This window comes from Nomascus leucogenys, chromosome 4 (genome assembly GCF_006542625.1).
Source record: "Nomascus leucogenys isolate Asia chromosome 4, Asia_NLE_v1, whole genome shotgun sequence".
In the NCBI taxonomy this organism is placed as follows: domain Eukaryota; kingdom Metazoa; phylum Chordata; class Mammalia; order Primates; family Hylobatidae; genus Nomascus; species Nomascus leucogenys.
In genome coordinates, this window is record NC_044384.1 from 64596753 (window position 1) to 64614706 (window position 17954).

Genomic DNA, 17954 nt, shown 5'->3' on the forward strand with positions numbered 1-17954 from the left:
TACAATACATATACATATGTAAGAGATGAAGCATAATAACAAAATGAACACCTGTGAACTCTCACTTAATGACGAGAATGTCACCAATGTGGTTGCCTCTACTCTGCAGTCCTCCTGCCTTCCTGCACATTTTCCTAAACAATATTGTTACATTTTTCAGTTTCTGAGCCTTATACAAATTCTATTATATCATGTAATCTTCTGCAATGTAAAAAAATCAACAATATTAAAGATTCATCATGTGGTTGGTTGATAGCTATGGTTCATTTTTGCAGTTGTATGGTATCTCATTTAGTGAACATGCCATACTTCAGTTATCTTCTCTTGTCCATAGACATTTGTGTTGTTTCCAATTTCTTGGTATTATGGATAACTTTGAAACATTTCTTGGTGTGCACATGCAAGAGTTTATCTATAATATATAATGAAATATAAAACTCTTGTGTTGGACAGTATGCATATCTTTAAAAGACAATGCCAGTTTTTCAATATTATTGTATCAATTTACATTCTTCCCTCCAGTGATGTATAAGATTTGGTATTTTCATAAAATTCTCTTTTGCCATTCATCATTATCACACTTTATATTGTTTTTATATACTTGCCTCCCTATAAGATGATAGCATCATATTTTATTCACATTTAAATTCTCATAGTGTAACAGTACCTTGCTTATAAAAGATGATAAATGAATATCAAACTGAAGAAAATACAACAACCTGTATTTGATTTGAGTTACAAGTCATTCTATTTTTTAAATGCAAATAACAAGGAAGGATTATAGGGTCATCAATCCTTTCTGCAAATATAATTAATTCAATCACACTACTTTCCTATCTATGACTTGATCAGAAGAACAAAAACATGGTAGTTTTATTTGAGAAAGATAATGTAATAAATTGGGAGAAAGGAGTATATTTTGGAAACTAAGAAAACCTAACTATGAGCAAAACAGTTTGACTTAGGATAGTATGTCCAAAGAAATGAGCACTAGAAGACAGATGAGGGATTCAGGAAGGAAGTTGCAAAGCACTATACATTCATCCAAAAATTTTCACCGTAGGCTATCCATCTAGGGAGGTTCCATTTGGCTTCCTGTTCCAAGGTCCCATAAGTGATATTAACACTGCAGTTCCAAAATCTGCTCATAACATAGGTTCAATATAGTTGTCTGGACTAGCCTGGAAACATAAACATAATTTTTAATATCTTCTTTCCAGGCAAATAATTCAAAATTCCAAACAACTACTTACAAATACACTTTTCAAAAAATGACTCAGCTGTAAAACGGGGAATGCCTATATTCATAAAGTAGGTCTCTGCTTTTATCACTCTAGTCTTTTCACCCTAAGGCTAAAAAAGCCAGAGACTGAAGAAAAGAAGCATTCCTATGCTCTTAGAAACAAAATCTACAACATTCATAAACTACTCTTTGATCATTGCTTGTCTTCTGCTTTGAAAAATATTCAGAAATAGAGTGCCAATACCTCCCAAAATATGAGATAAACATGCATTCCTTATGCAGGAAATGTAAAAAAGTTAAGGTAAGACCATGGACTAAAGAAGGAGAACAGCTTAGCAACATTGCTCAACCTACGTCTAAAGAGCACACAGAACTGAGACCAAGTTTCTCCCCCATGGGATTTCAGTGGAAAAATAAAAGGCTTCTAAACATTTGGAGGTCATTGACCTTGGCTTCCCCACATCTTTGATGCTCCTTCTCATATTATGTGCAAATTGATACTTTAGTAGGTCAATGGTGGAAAACAAATTTCTGAATTCAATGTGTATCTTTGTGAACAGACGAAAGTCAACAAACAGTGGTAAAAAACTACACCATAAATCTCCAACAAGCAACCCCATACAGACAAATTTATCTTGTCTCTACAACAGCAAAACCACCCCACCATCAAAAAAATAATGTTTTTAGAACAGAACTTGGTATTTTCAGTCCTAGTAGAATGGATGTGCTCACAAACATCCTGTTTGGTGTTAAAGGTGTAATAGGTTCCTATTGAACCTCTCCCTGTAACTTCAATATACAGTTTGATTACACTTTTAACACCAAACAGGGTATTTGGTGTTAAATAAGATATGTTTAAAATATTACTCTAGTTAACTCAGCCACTAAAACTTTTTAGAAAATACAATTATTATGTGTTCTAATTTCTATTTTACAACACCACACTGTAATGATTTGTATCTACTGAACGCCTACTATGTGATGTATGTATAATACAAGGACAACTCCACAAGAATGGGGCTCTTGACTATTAAGAGAGGTTTAGGTGGGGGCGGGGAAGGTGGGGGTTAGGATGAAGTTTAGAAGCAATGGGCAGAAAAGAAGAAAAGCACACTTCACTCTGATTAGATTTTTGTGAACACAGTGCAACTTGTTCTGTTGAGTCCCTGGTACAGTGCACTCACTTCCATCCACATGCAGCCCAGCGAAGTCTAATGTATGAAAATGGCTCTTTTCTTTTTTATGTTTTTTTCTATTATCAATCCTTTTCCTTAGTCTTACTAACATTATACTATTAGTCAGAGAAATAATTTTGTGGGTCAGACACTTTTTCCCATATCAACTCATTTCCAGATACCAAGTTAACTGCACCTTCCACAGAAAACCATTCAGCTATTCATGATTCAGCTCAGCTGTTCCTTGAAGCATTATATAAGCAGGTCAGAGTCAGGCAGGAATGTGCCAGTTGCTACATTCCAGCCAGGTCTAGTGGACTTTTATCTTTCTCTAGACTAACAGCTAATCAAATGTAACAAACACCCCCTTTCCTTATGCCAAATGGAGGCCAGGAGAAAGTGTTTTTAAGAGATGTACTACACTTTAGCCATGTACTATCATTTTTATTTATTTTAATGGAGCCATCTAGATAAATCCTCTTGTTATGCTTTGAAAAGATTACCCAGAACCTCTTTGAATTCATCCAAATCCATGATGATGCGTAAAAGGAAAGGAAAATAATAAAATGAGATTCTAGGTAACATGGTAAACAGTGAAAGTACTGAGTTAATTCAGAAAAGCAATAGATTAATTGTTATCAGATCAATGTGATCAATTATCCAGAGGTGAAAAACTATATTACCTGAGCTAACAATAACAATATTATTATTAAAGAATTCTTTAGTATTTTTCCATAGCAAAACCTGTGTAAAGTGATATTTTCATTTTTTCATGTCAAAATTGTGTTTCAACAACCCTGAGCTATGAAAACAATCATGAAGTGTATGCTATGTTATCAAGTTTAAAAAAAAAAGGTTTTTAATCTATGACAATGCTTCAGGATTGTAGATTTGAAAGCTGAAGCAGCTGTAACTCTATCACAAAGACGAATAAACTATTATCTAGGGAAATTAAGTGAGGATGAACCCACAATCTGGAAAATGACATTGCTGCTTACTTTTCCTGAAACACAGTTAGTTATGTTCTAACTGTATACTACAGAGACCAATGTTACACTTACAGAAAAACACATGTGGAGTAACCTGAAAGGAAAGAGTATACTCATCTATTAAAGTACCAGACACAAAACAAAACGTCATGATACTTTTTCACTTAGTGAAAAGGTTTGGCAACTGGGTCACATGTACACTTCAGTCACATTACTCACTGTTGCATTACCTAATTCTCTTCTATCTAAAATATGTTTTCAAAGGAAGCAAATAATAGCTAAGAATAGTACAAATTACTCATCCTTTATAATAATGTAGATGATGTTGTAACATGACAATATTCCCCAGGGCTCATACATTTTGTGAGAGAAAAGTATCTACATCATCCGATCTTTTAAAAATATGCCATCTGACCTTTTTAAAAATAAGATCTATATATTTTTAGCTTTTGATATTCCAATATCTAACTATTAGAGAAAAAGTAAGGAGTCTTTTGGGAAAGAACCCAGGTAAAGAGAAAAGGAAATCAAGGTACAAACCTTGGCGCTAAGGTTTTCTGTACTCTTAGGCCATCAAACTTTCCCCACTCATAGTCAGAGTAGCCTTTCCCTATCTGATCTCCCCATATTACTCCTTTGCAATATGATTCTTCAATGGTTCCCCATTGCCTATTTGATACATTTTAAAAATTTCTTGAGCTTACAAGTTGGTAACCCTTATCTAAACATTTACATGTGCCAGGTGGACCTCATGAGGCCACAGGTGTCAATGGTCCAGAACCTCTATCGCCTCCAGACCTCAGGGAAGCAGGAGAACACCATTACTCACTTCCCGGCAGTCCTAGTGACTCTCTGCTGGGTGCTGGCCACAATGGGTTTAGTAGCATCCTTTGAGATATTTGATGTTAGGTGTCACTATAGTGGCCAAAATCGGAGCAAGTAAAAATTGCTTAGTCTAAGTGGCTCAGAGAGGATTCAGTTTTGTAAGCAGGGGAGAGATCTCCAGGGATCCCCAAACCCAGTTGGGAGAAATCTGACTATGGTTAGAATGACTATTTTGTGAGTGGTGACAGAGTCAAAGAAATACAGTTTTATTAAAGTTATTAAGCTGTGTAGTTACTATAATTCAGTATCCACTATGAATTAAAGTGCTCTTTTAAAAACCAGATCAAAGCAGGTTCATGCCTGTAAACCCAGCACTTTGGGAGGCCAAGGCTGGAGAATTGCTTGAGCCCAGGAGTTCCAGACCAGCCTGGGAAATACAGCAAGACCTCATCTCTACAAAAGTAAGAAAAAAAAAAATAGCAGGATATGGTGGCATGTGCCTGTGGTCTCAGCTATTCTGGAGGCTGAGGCAGGAGAATCACTTGGGCCTGGGAGGTCGAGGCTGCAGTGAGCTGTGATTGTGCCACTGCACTCCAGCCTGGGTGACAGAGCAAGACCCTGTCTCATAAAAGAAAAAAAAAGAGCAGATCATCCCTGTCCATTTGAAAACATGAAAGTGTAACAGTTTTCCCTAATTATTTTGGTAATTAAATGATCAATGTAGATCACTTCAAGATTAAAAAGTATAAATTAATTTGTCATGGATTACTTTAGAATAAGCAAGGCTAAATATGATATTCATTACTTTTTCTGTTTGAATGATACAGATATAGAGGAGATAGATCAACAAAATATTAATTTCTATTTGATTTCAAAATGCAGAAACATTTTGCAGTAGGATTATCAGGTTTATCTTCCTAACTGCATTTTGCTTTGGTTACTTTTTTTTTTTAAACATGAAAAAGGGCAAAAGGAAAATTACATTTAAATATACTCAGGACTACAATTTATTTTTTAAATCATCAAAAAGTAAATAAACATTGTCAGGGCCAAGAAGAGCTTGAAACATAAATGTTGAGAGTAAAACGTGATCCATTAAATATGGACTTTCAGACTGAATTAAATGTTAAAAAGATACGCATTATATGACAAAAAGATACTGGTACATTTGTTTGGGCACTTACGATATGCTAGCTATTTTCTAAGTATTACTTCTTGTTCTTATAACAACTCTGCTAGATATGTATTACTAAGCTTGTTTTGCAGAAGAAATGAAGACTCAACAAACTTAGGTGACTTGTCGCCAGATAGTCAGCTAGTACCTACTGGTACTGAAACTGCAGCAGGGTGAGTCTAGCAGTTGCTATGCCTCCCAGTATGCAGTGAGCTTAATAGTAAGGAAATCTTGCTCATTTTATATTGTATCACCATGTTTATTCTGCTCTTTAGGGTTTGCAGGCTACATGTTTTTTTTAACATTTTCATTTTGTGCATATTATTCACAAAGCAACCTAAAAAAGGCACCCAATATTCAAAGAGAATATTTTAGGCAGAATGCAAATATGTTTTAATCTGTGGCAGCAACTGCTTTTAAATCGGACCTCTAGCTTCACAAAATGATCTTTGCTCCCACAGACTCCTGGTCTCCTTCTTTAGCTCTGCAGAATGCTGTGACTATTAGGGGGAAAGAAATGTTTTTTACTTAAAGGTGAATATGAGTCTCTGATTAAACATTTGTTTGTACTTGAATTTGTTCCTGTGAATATTCCATGTTTGTTTTTATACTGAAGGAGTTACAGAGATGGAGAGATTTGTAGGGCATAATGCTGATTTTTTTTTTTTTAACTATCAGACCAGTAACTAAAATATTTGGTCCCAATTTTTCACTCATAAACTACAGTCACATAGCTGACGTCATTAAATTTTTTTCATCCTGTATGTGATGCAGGGAATTCTGTTATTTCTATTTGCCAATGAGAAAGCTGAGGCCAAGAGAGGCTTAGTAAGCTGCAGATGAGCTGGGTATGCAACAGCATTTTGATATGAATCATACACGTGTGACCAAATGTTTGCACACAGTGGATAGCCAACATCTTTTCCATTTTGTAACATATTTGTGTAAACTTTATAAATACCATGTGTCAAAATCCATGCAACATAGATACAGCAGCTCTTGATCATTCAGAGCCATTCAATTTCTCATAACTCAGGAGGTTTCAGTACATAATTCTAACATGACGTGAAAGTATCTAATTCCTAACTACTCAAAACCTCAGTACTTGATCTTGCCTGTTTATTTTTCTTTTTGCTCATTCCTAGTGAGCAATGGACTATTTACAACTATTTGATGAGGGTGAATTTATCCTCTCAATTTGAAGGGTATTGTATATTCAATAATTTGGAAGCATATTTATTCCTGAAATATGGAAGCTGGTCATCTTCTTATAATAATTTATTTCTTCAACTGACCCCAAATATATAGTATACACATGAGGAATGACATGGCTTTATCTTTTTATTCTTTTTTTTTTTTTTTAAGACAGTCTTACTCTGCCACCCAGGCTGGACTGCAGTGGTGCGATCTTGGCTCACTGCAACCTCTACCTCCCAGGTCCAAGCGATTCTCATGCCTCAGCCTCCCAAGTAACTGGGATCACAGGCATGAGCCACCACACCAGGCTAATTTTTGTATTTTTTAGTAGAGTCGGGGAGTCAGGGTTTCACTTTGTTGGCCAGGCTTGCCTCTGACTCCTGGCCTCTAGTGATTCACCCATCTCAGCCTCCCAAAGTGCTGGGATTATGGGCAATGTTTTCATTTTTAATAAAAAAAAAAGTATGAGACCATAAGAAATTGAATCTTCTAAAAGTATGAATAAACTTTTTTTTTTTTTAAGAAAGCGTCTTGCTCTGTCACACAGGCTGGAGTGCAGTGGCACACAATCATAGCTCACTGCAGCCTTCAGCTCCTGGGTTCAGCTGATCCTCTTGCCTCAGCCTCTCAAGAAGCTAGGACTACAGCCATGTGCCACCATGCCTGGCTAATTTTTAATTTTTTGTGGAGGCAGCATCTCAATTTGTTGCCCAGGCTGGTCTTTGGCCTCAAATGATCATCCCACCTCAGCCTCTGAAATTGCTGGGATTACAGGTGTGAGCCACGGTGTCTGGCCTCGCTCATGTATTTAGGAATGCATTCAGTACTTTATGGGCGTCTTGCCCAGCATATCTAATTTTTCCTTCAGCCCAATCACTATCAGCTAGACTTTCCACATTCTATTCTACTTTTGAAAGCTCTGTCTAGCTCGCATGACTATAATCTCATCACTATAATGAATAATGTCAATTTTACAGATTCTTCCAGCTACCAAGGCATAAATTATCCATGAAATTAGGCCAATGTGGGTAGAGGGTGGTTTTTGAAGTTTCCAGATAATTGCCTGTTTTTCCACTTTGTCTTTAAAGACCTCATCAAGGCCTGGCTACTTCTTCCTCATACTGACTTGACATGGGATTGGAACAACATTCTTCTCTTCTTCTGTCATAAACTCTCCTCAGATGTCTCTAGACAATCATCCTCTCAGTGACAAGTTACCGTGGAGCCCCCACTCCGGACAAAACTTACTGGGGAATACAAAGGTGAATAGGATGAAGTCACAGCTCCCAATCAGTAAAACACAGCAAAGAATAAATACATGAGAAGTGCCACGAGAGCAGAAGGAGCAAAGAGCTACAGAAGGAAAGATGAGAGAGAGAGATGTCTTCTGAGAATTATCGAGAAAAACATCACAAGGGAGGTGGTGTTTGAGTGCAGGATTTCAAGGTGAAGAAAGGGGAGGAAGGGCATTTCAGTTGAAAGAAATTGGGTGAGCAACGGACAGAGAAATCAAACTTAAAGGCATGCATAGGAATTGGGGAGAGTTGCCATAGGTTTCCTGTTGGGGCCTCAGGAGATCTGAACACTTAGATACAGGAGAACAAACACAGGGCTTTGAATACAAATCAAAAGGAGTTTGCACTTACACTTTAGGAAACAGAAGTGGCTTGAGGTTTGCAGCAGGGAGTGATACAACCAAAGGAGCACTGTAAAAGAACTGAACTGGAAGCAGAAGTTAGGAAGGCAGAATGAGAGTGAGCTGGGATAATTACCGCAACAATCCAAGCAGGAGGTAGCAAGAGCCAGAGCTAGGACTGGTGGGGATCTGATAGAAAGGAAGTGGCAGTGGGAGTTACCACCATGGGGACCCTGACATTTCCGTGGTGTGTGTCTGTCAGGGAGTAATGTGAGAAGAGAAAGGTGTAAAAAAATGAAGACCAGGTCTCCCAAGCAGGTGACTCAAGACATAGTGGTCCTAGGGTAAGGGAGGAAAGTATGAAATTGATGAAAGAAATTTTTAAACATATTCAGTTTGAGATGACTGGGGAATAACTGGGTAAAATATCCCCTTGCCAGTTTCAAATGTGAGACTAGATTTCTAATGAAGGCTAAGAGTTAAAATAAAGATGTGGCAATAATGCATCCAGCCAACCGACACTCCTGGTTCTAGAAAACCAGTAGCTTGTTGCCAGAGCAGCTCACCTAAAAGCCAGGTCACATTCTAGGTGTTTTATATGTTCTTCTGTTGACTTCTTACCATAAAGCATTTCTATCCCCATTTTACTGATGAGGATTTGGTGGCTCAGAGATCTTATACAATGAGCTGACTTCAGAAGGGAGGTGCCCAAGTTCTTACTCACCCTTGTTTTCCCACCACACAAAGAAATGGTAGCTTTCTCTCTCTTTTTATTTCAAAGTCCCCAATGTAAGTTATACCATGCATTTTTTTTGTCCATTCATGTCTTTTCTCCATTCTGATCTTCATTTATGCTGCTTGACTGAAATCGCACCCAATCGGCCCCAATTATATTCAGTGCCCTTCCCCTGTCTCGTCGCTGCTTTTAACTTGCTGCACACTCTTTCATTATTTAGGATTCCAAGACAGTGTCCTTTTAGCTCCCACATCTAGAATTCTTCCCACAATCCCACTAGAACATTGGTCCTTGCATTAGTTTTGGGCTAGGAGACCCTTAGCACTTCAGAATGCACACTAGACATCAATCAGCCCTGCTTTTTTACAAGACATCATCATGACACCAAATCCTCCCAGATACAAGCCTCACATACTACTGAACTAGCATGAAAACAAAACAAGTTATTTTAATCTCTTCAGTGATCTGGTGGCTACTTCGAGTATTACATTCCAGTTTTCTCTACTCCCTGACAAAATGACCAATCATACACATTTTCTAATAGCCATATTTATTTTTTAATCTTTAATATAAATAGCGGGTTTCAATACCTTTCAAAATCTCTAGTCTCTTTAGCAGTTCTCCAATGAAAGTCATATTTCCTTACTAATTGTGCTTCTTGCTATTCTTGATTAACCAGCTCTGAACTGGAAAATTCTGTGTTCCCATGTGCTAGGTCTCACACTTTGCTTCCAAGTAACTCAGACAACTGTGAAGTCACAAATTAATTCTCACAGTGTGGTAGGTGAAAATTATTATTCTCCTTACAGATTAAGGAAGTAGTTGCCCAGAGTGGACTGTGACTCATCTCACTTCTTGGATCTTTTTAATAAACCATTCACAGCCAACTTGCCCTCACTTAAAATCCTACAAAAATCATGCCCTGCTTGAGTTTTTGCTTCTCCCTCCCTAATTCCTCAAGAAGAAAGCATGCCATTGCTCAGTGTATTGTGAGAATGGGTTATTTGGGATTGGAGGTAGCATGAAGAATCTGTGGCTCTTTGGCCTGGAGAAAAGAAGAAACAGAGAGACATGGAAACTGCTCTTAAATAGAATAATGGTGGGTGTGTAGAAGAGAGAGAAGGCAGGGTGTTATAGCTCAGAAGGTGGAACTGGAAGGAAGGGAAAGCTATGCACGCTGACCTTCCGCGGACTTCTCATTAGTCTGTTTATGCAGTGCTCCAGGAGAACTTCTCTTCAAATTCAGACCACAAGACCCATCCTCTGTGAAGTTCCCTTGCTGTTGCTGTTCAAAGTGTGAGGTCACTTTGCTGAGATCCCTTAACTTTCTCATGTATCTACACAATAGCATCAAAATCATAACGCTTCCTTCCTTTTTGCCCTACCAACTAGAATGTGAGATTCATGTGGGCAGATGTGAACCATGGCATGTTCATCCTGTGTTCCTAACATTTAAATACAAAATTTCTCTAAAATGGAATCAAACACTTCTGAAAGTAGTGAGATCCCAGTTTCTATAGGTATTCAACTAGAGACTGTTATAAAGGGACTTTAACCATGCAACTCTACCACTCTGTAACTTCTAAATTTCCAGTATCTTAAGTGCCTTCTTATTTGAAGTGATTTCACCAATCCCAAAGAGTTTAAAAACATAACTCATGAGGACCAGTGTGCATGGTTTAGTTATATTTTTAAACTCTTTGGGATATATAATTAGTTTAATATTCTGATTTTAATAATGATTGACCTAAAAATTATTAAATGTCTTTTCAGTGCAATGTCTTTAATTATAAGCCCTGGTCTACACAAACATTTGTTAAACACCTACTAAGTGCCAGACTCTGGGAATAAAAGAATGAGAAAGAACCCTGCCCTCAATAACTTACATTCCACTAAGAGCTGTATTTCCATTATTGGGATTGAGAGGTCATAGCCTAGCTGCAAACTGTCGGTTTTATACCTCTGCTCCTCAGTACTGAGAATGTTTTCCTAAGGTTACTACACATTCTAAGAAGACTATTAACTAATGTTACAAGAGGCTCTTTGACCCCTTGGTGTCACTAAGTCTGAACTGTAATTGATCCAACTGGGAACTGCCTATGGCCAGTAAGGGAAAGTGAAGACGGAGACTCCCAAGGTCATTTCAGAATCGACCTGAACTTGAGTCTTTCCTTGTTCTAGATTATGTGTAACGATATGGGCACACTAGAGCCCACCCCGCCCCTACCCCCCAAAGCAGTACAATTACAGCCTGGGAGGGGCAAGTCTTGCGGGGCCCGTCAGTAACTGCCATTATTTGAATGCGATATAGGAGCTCCCACATAGACCCTGCTCTACCAGGTTAGAATCTGTTTCTAATCACGTGGAATTTAGATTTAAACCACAGTTAGATTTGGGATTTACCATCGTTTCTACTTTCATTCATTTAGTGGCTTCCAGCCCTTAACGGCCCAGTCTTAATCCAATGCACTTCAGAGGGAATTACACGGGAGTTGCGGACTGGCGGGGGCGGGGGTCCGCAACTAACACCAGGTGCCTGTGAGAGAGCGCCAAGGGCGGGGGCAGCACCTCCCGGCTGGGTTAGGTCCGCCTGGCCTCGCCTCGCCTCGCCTCGCCTCGCCTCGGGGATCCTTGGCGCTCAGCGCCGCCCTCCCGCTACTGCGCTACCCGCCGGAGCCCGGCGTCTTCCTTTTCCTTGTCTTATGGACGCCGCCCTTCGCTCCCGGGAGGATTTCGCCTCCAGCACCTCAGGTATTTCTGGCGCAAAGGTCGCCAGCCGGAGCGAGCCCAGGCGACGGCTTCACTTCTGCAGAAGGAAAGCGAAAGCCGCGGCCGGCGGGCCGAGGGGGCGGCCGAACGCGCCGCGTGGCTGCTGCTCCCGAATCCGCAGCGGCGGCGCCAGGGCGGTCACCGAGCCCTGCGGACCCCGGCTCAACTTCCAGCGCCACTCGGGTGCCCCGAGCCCGCCGCAGCTCCCGGCGCGCCCTCCAGCCGCGGCACGCAGCCACTGACGCGCCCGGGGCTCCCTCCCGCAGCACCAGGCAGGCCACCCCACCTCCCGCGCCGCGCTCCCCAGCCAGCCGCCGGCCAGGAGCTCCCCGGCTTCTGAGCAGGACGCGCCAAAGGGAGTTCGGAGGCTCAGCAGCCCCCAGCGTCGGCTTCTCGGGTGACGTGACGCCCTCTCTGGAGCGCGGGCCCGCCTCCGCCAAGCCTCCACCGCAGGTCCTTATAGCCGAGCCACGGGAAGATGAAACGCTGGGCGAGGGGCGCTCCCCGGATTTTGAAAAACAGCCTCATTCGCCTCGGGAGCGCCTGGATCCCCCACCCGCACCCTTTGGCCAGATGATTTTAATCCTGGGATGCCGCGTTAGTCGGGGGAGACTGGGAGCTGGAGCGGGAGGAGAGGAGCCGGCAGCGCGGAGTTGCTGGGGTGCAGCTGCGCGCAGCTGGCGGCGAGGGGTGGCGGTCCCTGCGGCTCCCGGGCTGGGGGAACTGGCTCCTGCGCCTCTGCCTCCCGGAGGATCGCACTCGCTCATCCTTACACACAACACACACACACACACACACGCACACACACACACACACACACTGCCGCTAGCGCCCCTCACGCCACAAGCCGGAATGCGGAGGTCAGAGCCACTGTCCACTTGAAAGCAGGAAAGCAGGGGCTGAAACGCTGAGGTGGAGGCGGAGGCTCTGGCCTCATCTGCGAGGTTCGCACCTTCCCGGAAGCCCCCCCCCCCGTTTCCCCAGGGTGAGCAAGGTCTGGCTTCTGAGACTCCGCTCTCTGGGCTAGTCGTTCGAGCTGCAGGGGGGCGGGGATGGATTCGGAGGGAGCACCAGAGAGAGAGCCCGCGCTCACTCCTGCCCTCCTCGCAAAGAACTGGCCAGCCCCACTCGTGTCCAGCCCACAACTAGGCGGCCGGGGCCGGGGAGCCAGACCCCAGGTCGCTCCAACTCCTGCGAGGGCGGGGAGGGGAGTGAGCAGCAACCACTGCGCGCGCTGGCAAAAGCACAGTCTCCGAATAGGCTAAACGGCGGGCGCGGAGGGGTGGAGGCAAGAGGGGGCGGAGGAGGAGTTGCCCGAGCGGAGAGGGATGACGTCCTCCAGGGCCTTGGGCTCCGAGGGACGGAAGACTGGTGCGCTCGCCGGGCCCCGCGCACTAGCTCTGGGGTTCGCAGAGGCGCCGCGCCCGGCTCCCGCGGCAGCTCCAACACAGCGCGCAGGCGGTCGATCCCGGCCAGCTTAAACCGGGCGCAAGCCCTCTGTCCCCCTCAAAGCACCTCTCTGCTCGTCCCTAGTCTCCAGGTGCCCGTCTGAGAGTCCCTGCCGCTTCCGGGTGGACCCGGCCAGGCAGCTCCCGGTCGGGCCAGCCTCGCCCCTTCCTCGCTTTCTCCCCCGTCGACCTCGAGCCAAGGGCAGGCGGCCCGCACCGGCGCCCCTGCCCACGGGGCTAGGCGGCGCTCCCGGCCTACGCCCGGCTGCCAAGAAGGATGGGGCACTGGAAGAGAAAGGCGCTCACCTGGGTCACCGAAGCCTTCCTTTGGGGCCCCTCCCGGAGCTTGTTCGCAGCCCGCAGGCACAACCTTCCTTGGAGAAAAAAAGTAGCGCAAGGGCAGGGAGAGGTAGGGCTGCTCACAGGTCCCTCCGCAGGGCCTCTTTCCTTCGAATTCTGCGAGGTCCAATCTCGGGCTCGGCGGCGGGAAAGAGCTCCTGGAGGCTGGAAGGGGCCGCCAGACCCGGGCTCCTCCCGCAGCTGCGGTGGCGGCACCTCCAAGTTGCCACCTGCAGCGCGCTTCGGGCGCCTGTGACAGCCCGCGCCGCTCAGCCCTCGCCGGCCCGCCCTCCCCGTCCGCTCGTTGGCTGCGCCCGGTGCCCGGGCGGTCCCCGCGCTCTGCCCCGCCCTGAGCCCGCCTCCGAGCCGCGCGCTCGCAAAGTATGGGTCTCCTTACAGGCCTCCCTGGGCTTTATAGCCAGCGGGCTCTGCATGCAGGGAAATTACACACACACACACACACACACACACACACACACACACACACACACACGTTTTGTGTAGATAGGGACTGGAGGGAAAGGAGAGGCTATGATAAATGTCCCTTCGTGTGCCTTAAGGGGACATGGTAACTTGGTTTCTTTTGCTGGTATTAAATTTTTGCAGTCTCTGAAAAGAGTTAACTTCGCAGCGGCAGTCCAGGGATGCAGGCCAGAAAGTGGCTTGGAGGCTGTTTCATTTAAGCATCATCCAACTTCACATGAAGCGCCAAAATATGAAGAGCAGTGTGTAGACCCAGCTTGCACCCTTTTCTCACCCAGCCTGCACCCCTGCAGCGGAGGACCCTGGGGTTCCAGCGCCTGCAAAGCCATCCCCACTGGTGCCCATGGGATTTCCAGGCCTGAAGGCTCAGCGTGTCACATGTGTGTTTGCTTAATTCTGTGGCCTGAGTCCAGGCCATGAGAATGTATGCCCGTGTACACACAAACGAGACCTGTGCTTTCTACAACTCTTGGAACTTCTAAGTAAACAGAAGGAACATTATCTTTCTTTTCCCTTCCACCTCTACCCCAAAGACCTGGACAAGAGTTCACTGCACAGTCTATCCCTGGGCACTCAGGCCACTCTTCATTCACTCTGCCTCCTAGTAGTTCCTAAAGGTGTGCTTTCTGGAAAACTGATTTGGTAAAGCCTTCTGGAGGAGGAAAAGCTATAAAATATGACAATCACAAGTCTGGAAAGTCATCTAATCAACCAGAAACGTCTGACTCTTGGGTGTATCTATGTGAAAGAGGTACATTGCCAAGTGCCTATTAGTTTAATAACATTTCAAAATTAACTGCCCAAATAGCACATTTTATAGCCCTTTAGGGAAATGTCTATGTTTTGAGAGTGCAGGTGTTGCACTGTTAAATGAGACTGGAGTGTGCACATGCAGCTCACATCTAGCTGTGTTTTGTGGAATTCTCAGCAGGCTGAGGCAGAGGAAAGAGACTTTCTATAGGAAGTCAGAGGTGGCTCTATACAAGGGCATATTGGAAACAGTTGGCACCAGTCAAGAAGCCACACCCTGTCAACTGTTGCTAAGTAGCTTGGAAGACTGCTATATAGCACTGGTTCCTTGCATCAAAGCAAAGATTTTGTTCCATGACACCCTATCATCTTGGGTCCACTTTGGAAATTAAAAGCAAACTTTTTTCCCTGCAGCCAAGTGCTTACTCTGGCCACTCTCAAAAGAGGCAAGCTAGTCCTCGCCTTTCGTCTTGAAACTCCTGAAGACAGCAGTCTAGTGGCAAAGCATTCACAGTAATATATTTCAATACCCCAGGCTAAATGTTTGCTTATGAATCGCACTTTGAACTGAATTGGGTAAAACAATGAGTAGAATGAAGGTGTGGCTTGCTCAAGTTTAAGTCCAGATTGACTCAATAACTGGAGGAATAGCTGATAAAAAAAAATAGGGGCAGAAGGGTGGGTAATAGGGGTAGTAGTGACTATTAAACTAGACATGTGTCTGTTATGTTGATAGCCAGGTGAGGCACAACTAGACAAGATGGATTTCTTTCTGAGAGTGCTGTGCCAAGCACAGAAGTGATGAAAAGTTCTTCCTCAGGAAAACAGTGTTCCTTCATATTAGAGACAGAGCTTGAAGACTGGCGTGAATGAGAAAGTATGATGTAGGAAAGAGGGAGGAATGAGAAAGGATTGGGAGAGAAAATGGGAGAGTCTGTTGACAGTGGGAGAAATCAGTGGACACTGGAGCCCCTGTGGCTGAAGATTCTGAAGAAGACAAAAGAGAATGTGAAGGCAGTCAGTGTAGAAACTGAGACCTGGAACAGCTTCTCCAACACCTCTGTGTGTGTTTTGCTGGATTTGCATGTGCGACACTTTATGTAAACATTTTCTTTATATGCGGAAAGAAGATAAGGGTGTCTACCTGACTGAGCTGTGGTGAGGGCTGACGGAGATAATGCATCTGCAGTGCTCTATTTATAGTAAGCATTCAATAAATAGTAGCTACTATTATAAACTGTGTTTAAAAGGGGCTTAAAGGTCACCTATCACTTCCAACACTTGTTGCCACCAGACTCTTTCCACCAAATGCCCCTCTTGTCTACGCATTCCCTGTGATAAGAATCTCATTACCTTCAGGCCAGGTGTCATGGATCACAGCACTTTGGGAGGCTGAGGTGGGAGGATCACTTGAGCCCAGGAGTTCAAGACCAGCCTGAGCAAGAAAGTGAGACCTCACGCCCCCACCACCCAGCCTCTACCAAAAAAAAAAGAAAGTCTCATTACCCCTGAATAGTCTTCTATTTCATAGTTGAACATAGTCAACTATGAAACTATGGAATTTCATTTTCCATAGTTGAAGGTAAAATGTGTCTCACTACCCTTTTTACCAGTTGGTTATGTTTCTGTTCATGGTGGTCCTCCAAATGTGTAAACTGTGTTTCACAAAAAAGCATTCCAAATTGTTTAAAACAAATGACAGATGCTCTGCATGACTTCTTTTGTTGAGGCTAAACATGACCTGTCCCTTTGGTCTCTCCTCACATGATCTGCTTTCACAATCTTTCCTCATCTCTTACCCTCCAAATTGCCTCTGACCTCCTTAAAATATAAACACACTGCTTTAGCCCAGTCCTCCTAGCAAAACATGTCAGTTCAACATGCTGCTGTCAGTGTAGCTTTTGAATGGGCAAGTCACACTCTTGATACTCATTGAGTTTCCTGAGAACTAAAACTCATGTATCTTCATATGTTACTGTTTGTGCATAACTTTGTGGAGGAGTCCTAGTTTTGTCCTTTAATGTTTTCTTTTCTATAAAAGGAGAAGATTAGACTAAATGACTAATGAGGTCCATTTAAAAAAATTATTTGGAAATAATTTAAACTTAAAAAATAGGGGAAAATGGTATGAAGAAATTCAATATCTGTCTCTCCTAGTTTTCTTAATTTTTATTATTTTATATTTGATATATCTCTAGATATATCTAGATAGGTAGATAGAGACTCATGATTAATATTCTTTCTTCTGAATCAGTTAAGAGCAGGTACAGACATGCTCCATCGCCCTTAAGTACTTCAGTGTATGTATTTCCCCCAAACCAGGATTCTCTCTTACATAAGCATAATACAACATTGAGATAACACCATCCACAAATCCATAGAATCTATTCAAATTTTGCCAACTTTCCCCTGAATATCTGTTTTTCTTTCTGGTGCAGAATCCAGCATAGGATCACATATTACATTTAGTTGACATGTCTTGTTATTCTCCTTTAATCTGCTATAATTTTTCAGTTTGTTCCCCAACTTTCATGACCTTCATGGCTTTAAAAACATATACCTTTCATTCTGTAAGCTGTTGCTCAACTGGGTACATCAGCTGTTTCTTCATATCTGATCCAGGCCATACATCCTTATCAAGAACATCAAAGAACTGATACTTTACCACTGAGAGTGCATGACATTAAAAGGCATGTGGTATCAGTTTAACAGAACTACCATTATGATGTTAACTTTTAACATTAACATCTGGATTAGTGGATATTGGGATTGTCCATTATAAAGTCACCATTTTCCCATTTGTAATTAATAAGTATTTTGTAGAGTATGCTCTGAGGTTACACCCATATTCTGTCCACATTGAAACTTCACTCAGCCAGTATTGGCAGGCATTGATAGCACCTGCCTAAATCAATCACCATTGTGATGGCTGCTAAATGTCAATTTTCCATTTGCACCTTTGGTTTTTTTTTTTTTTTTTGGCATTTATTAGTCGGCATCCTTCCATAAAGAACATCTTGCCTTTCCCTGCACTTATTTACTTATTGTAGTCTAGGCTTATGGTTTTCTAGTCTATTCTATGGGTTGCATTCCATTACTTTCATTATTTATTTTGATACCCAAATTGTCCCAGATTTTGCAAGTGGGTGTCTCCTCAAGCTGGCTCTTAGGTCCCTCTGACATGTTCCCA

General features: G+C 43.0%; 1 protein-coding gene across 1 annotated transcript in view; it reads right to left on the reverse strand.

Moving 5' to 3' along the window:
• The window catches only part of EPB41L3 (erythrocyte membrane protein band 4.1 like 3), a 240164-nt gene extending 226366 nt beyond the window's left edge, over positions 1-13798 (reverse strand). The window contains exon 1 of the mRNA XM_030810711.1: positions 13499-13798. The gene's annotated coding sequence lies outside the window, so the exon portion shown is untranslated. The remainder of the gene's footprint in view (positions 1-13498) is intronic.
• Positions 13799-17954: the final 4156 nt, after the last annotated feature.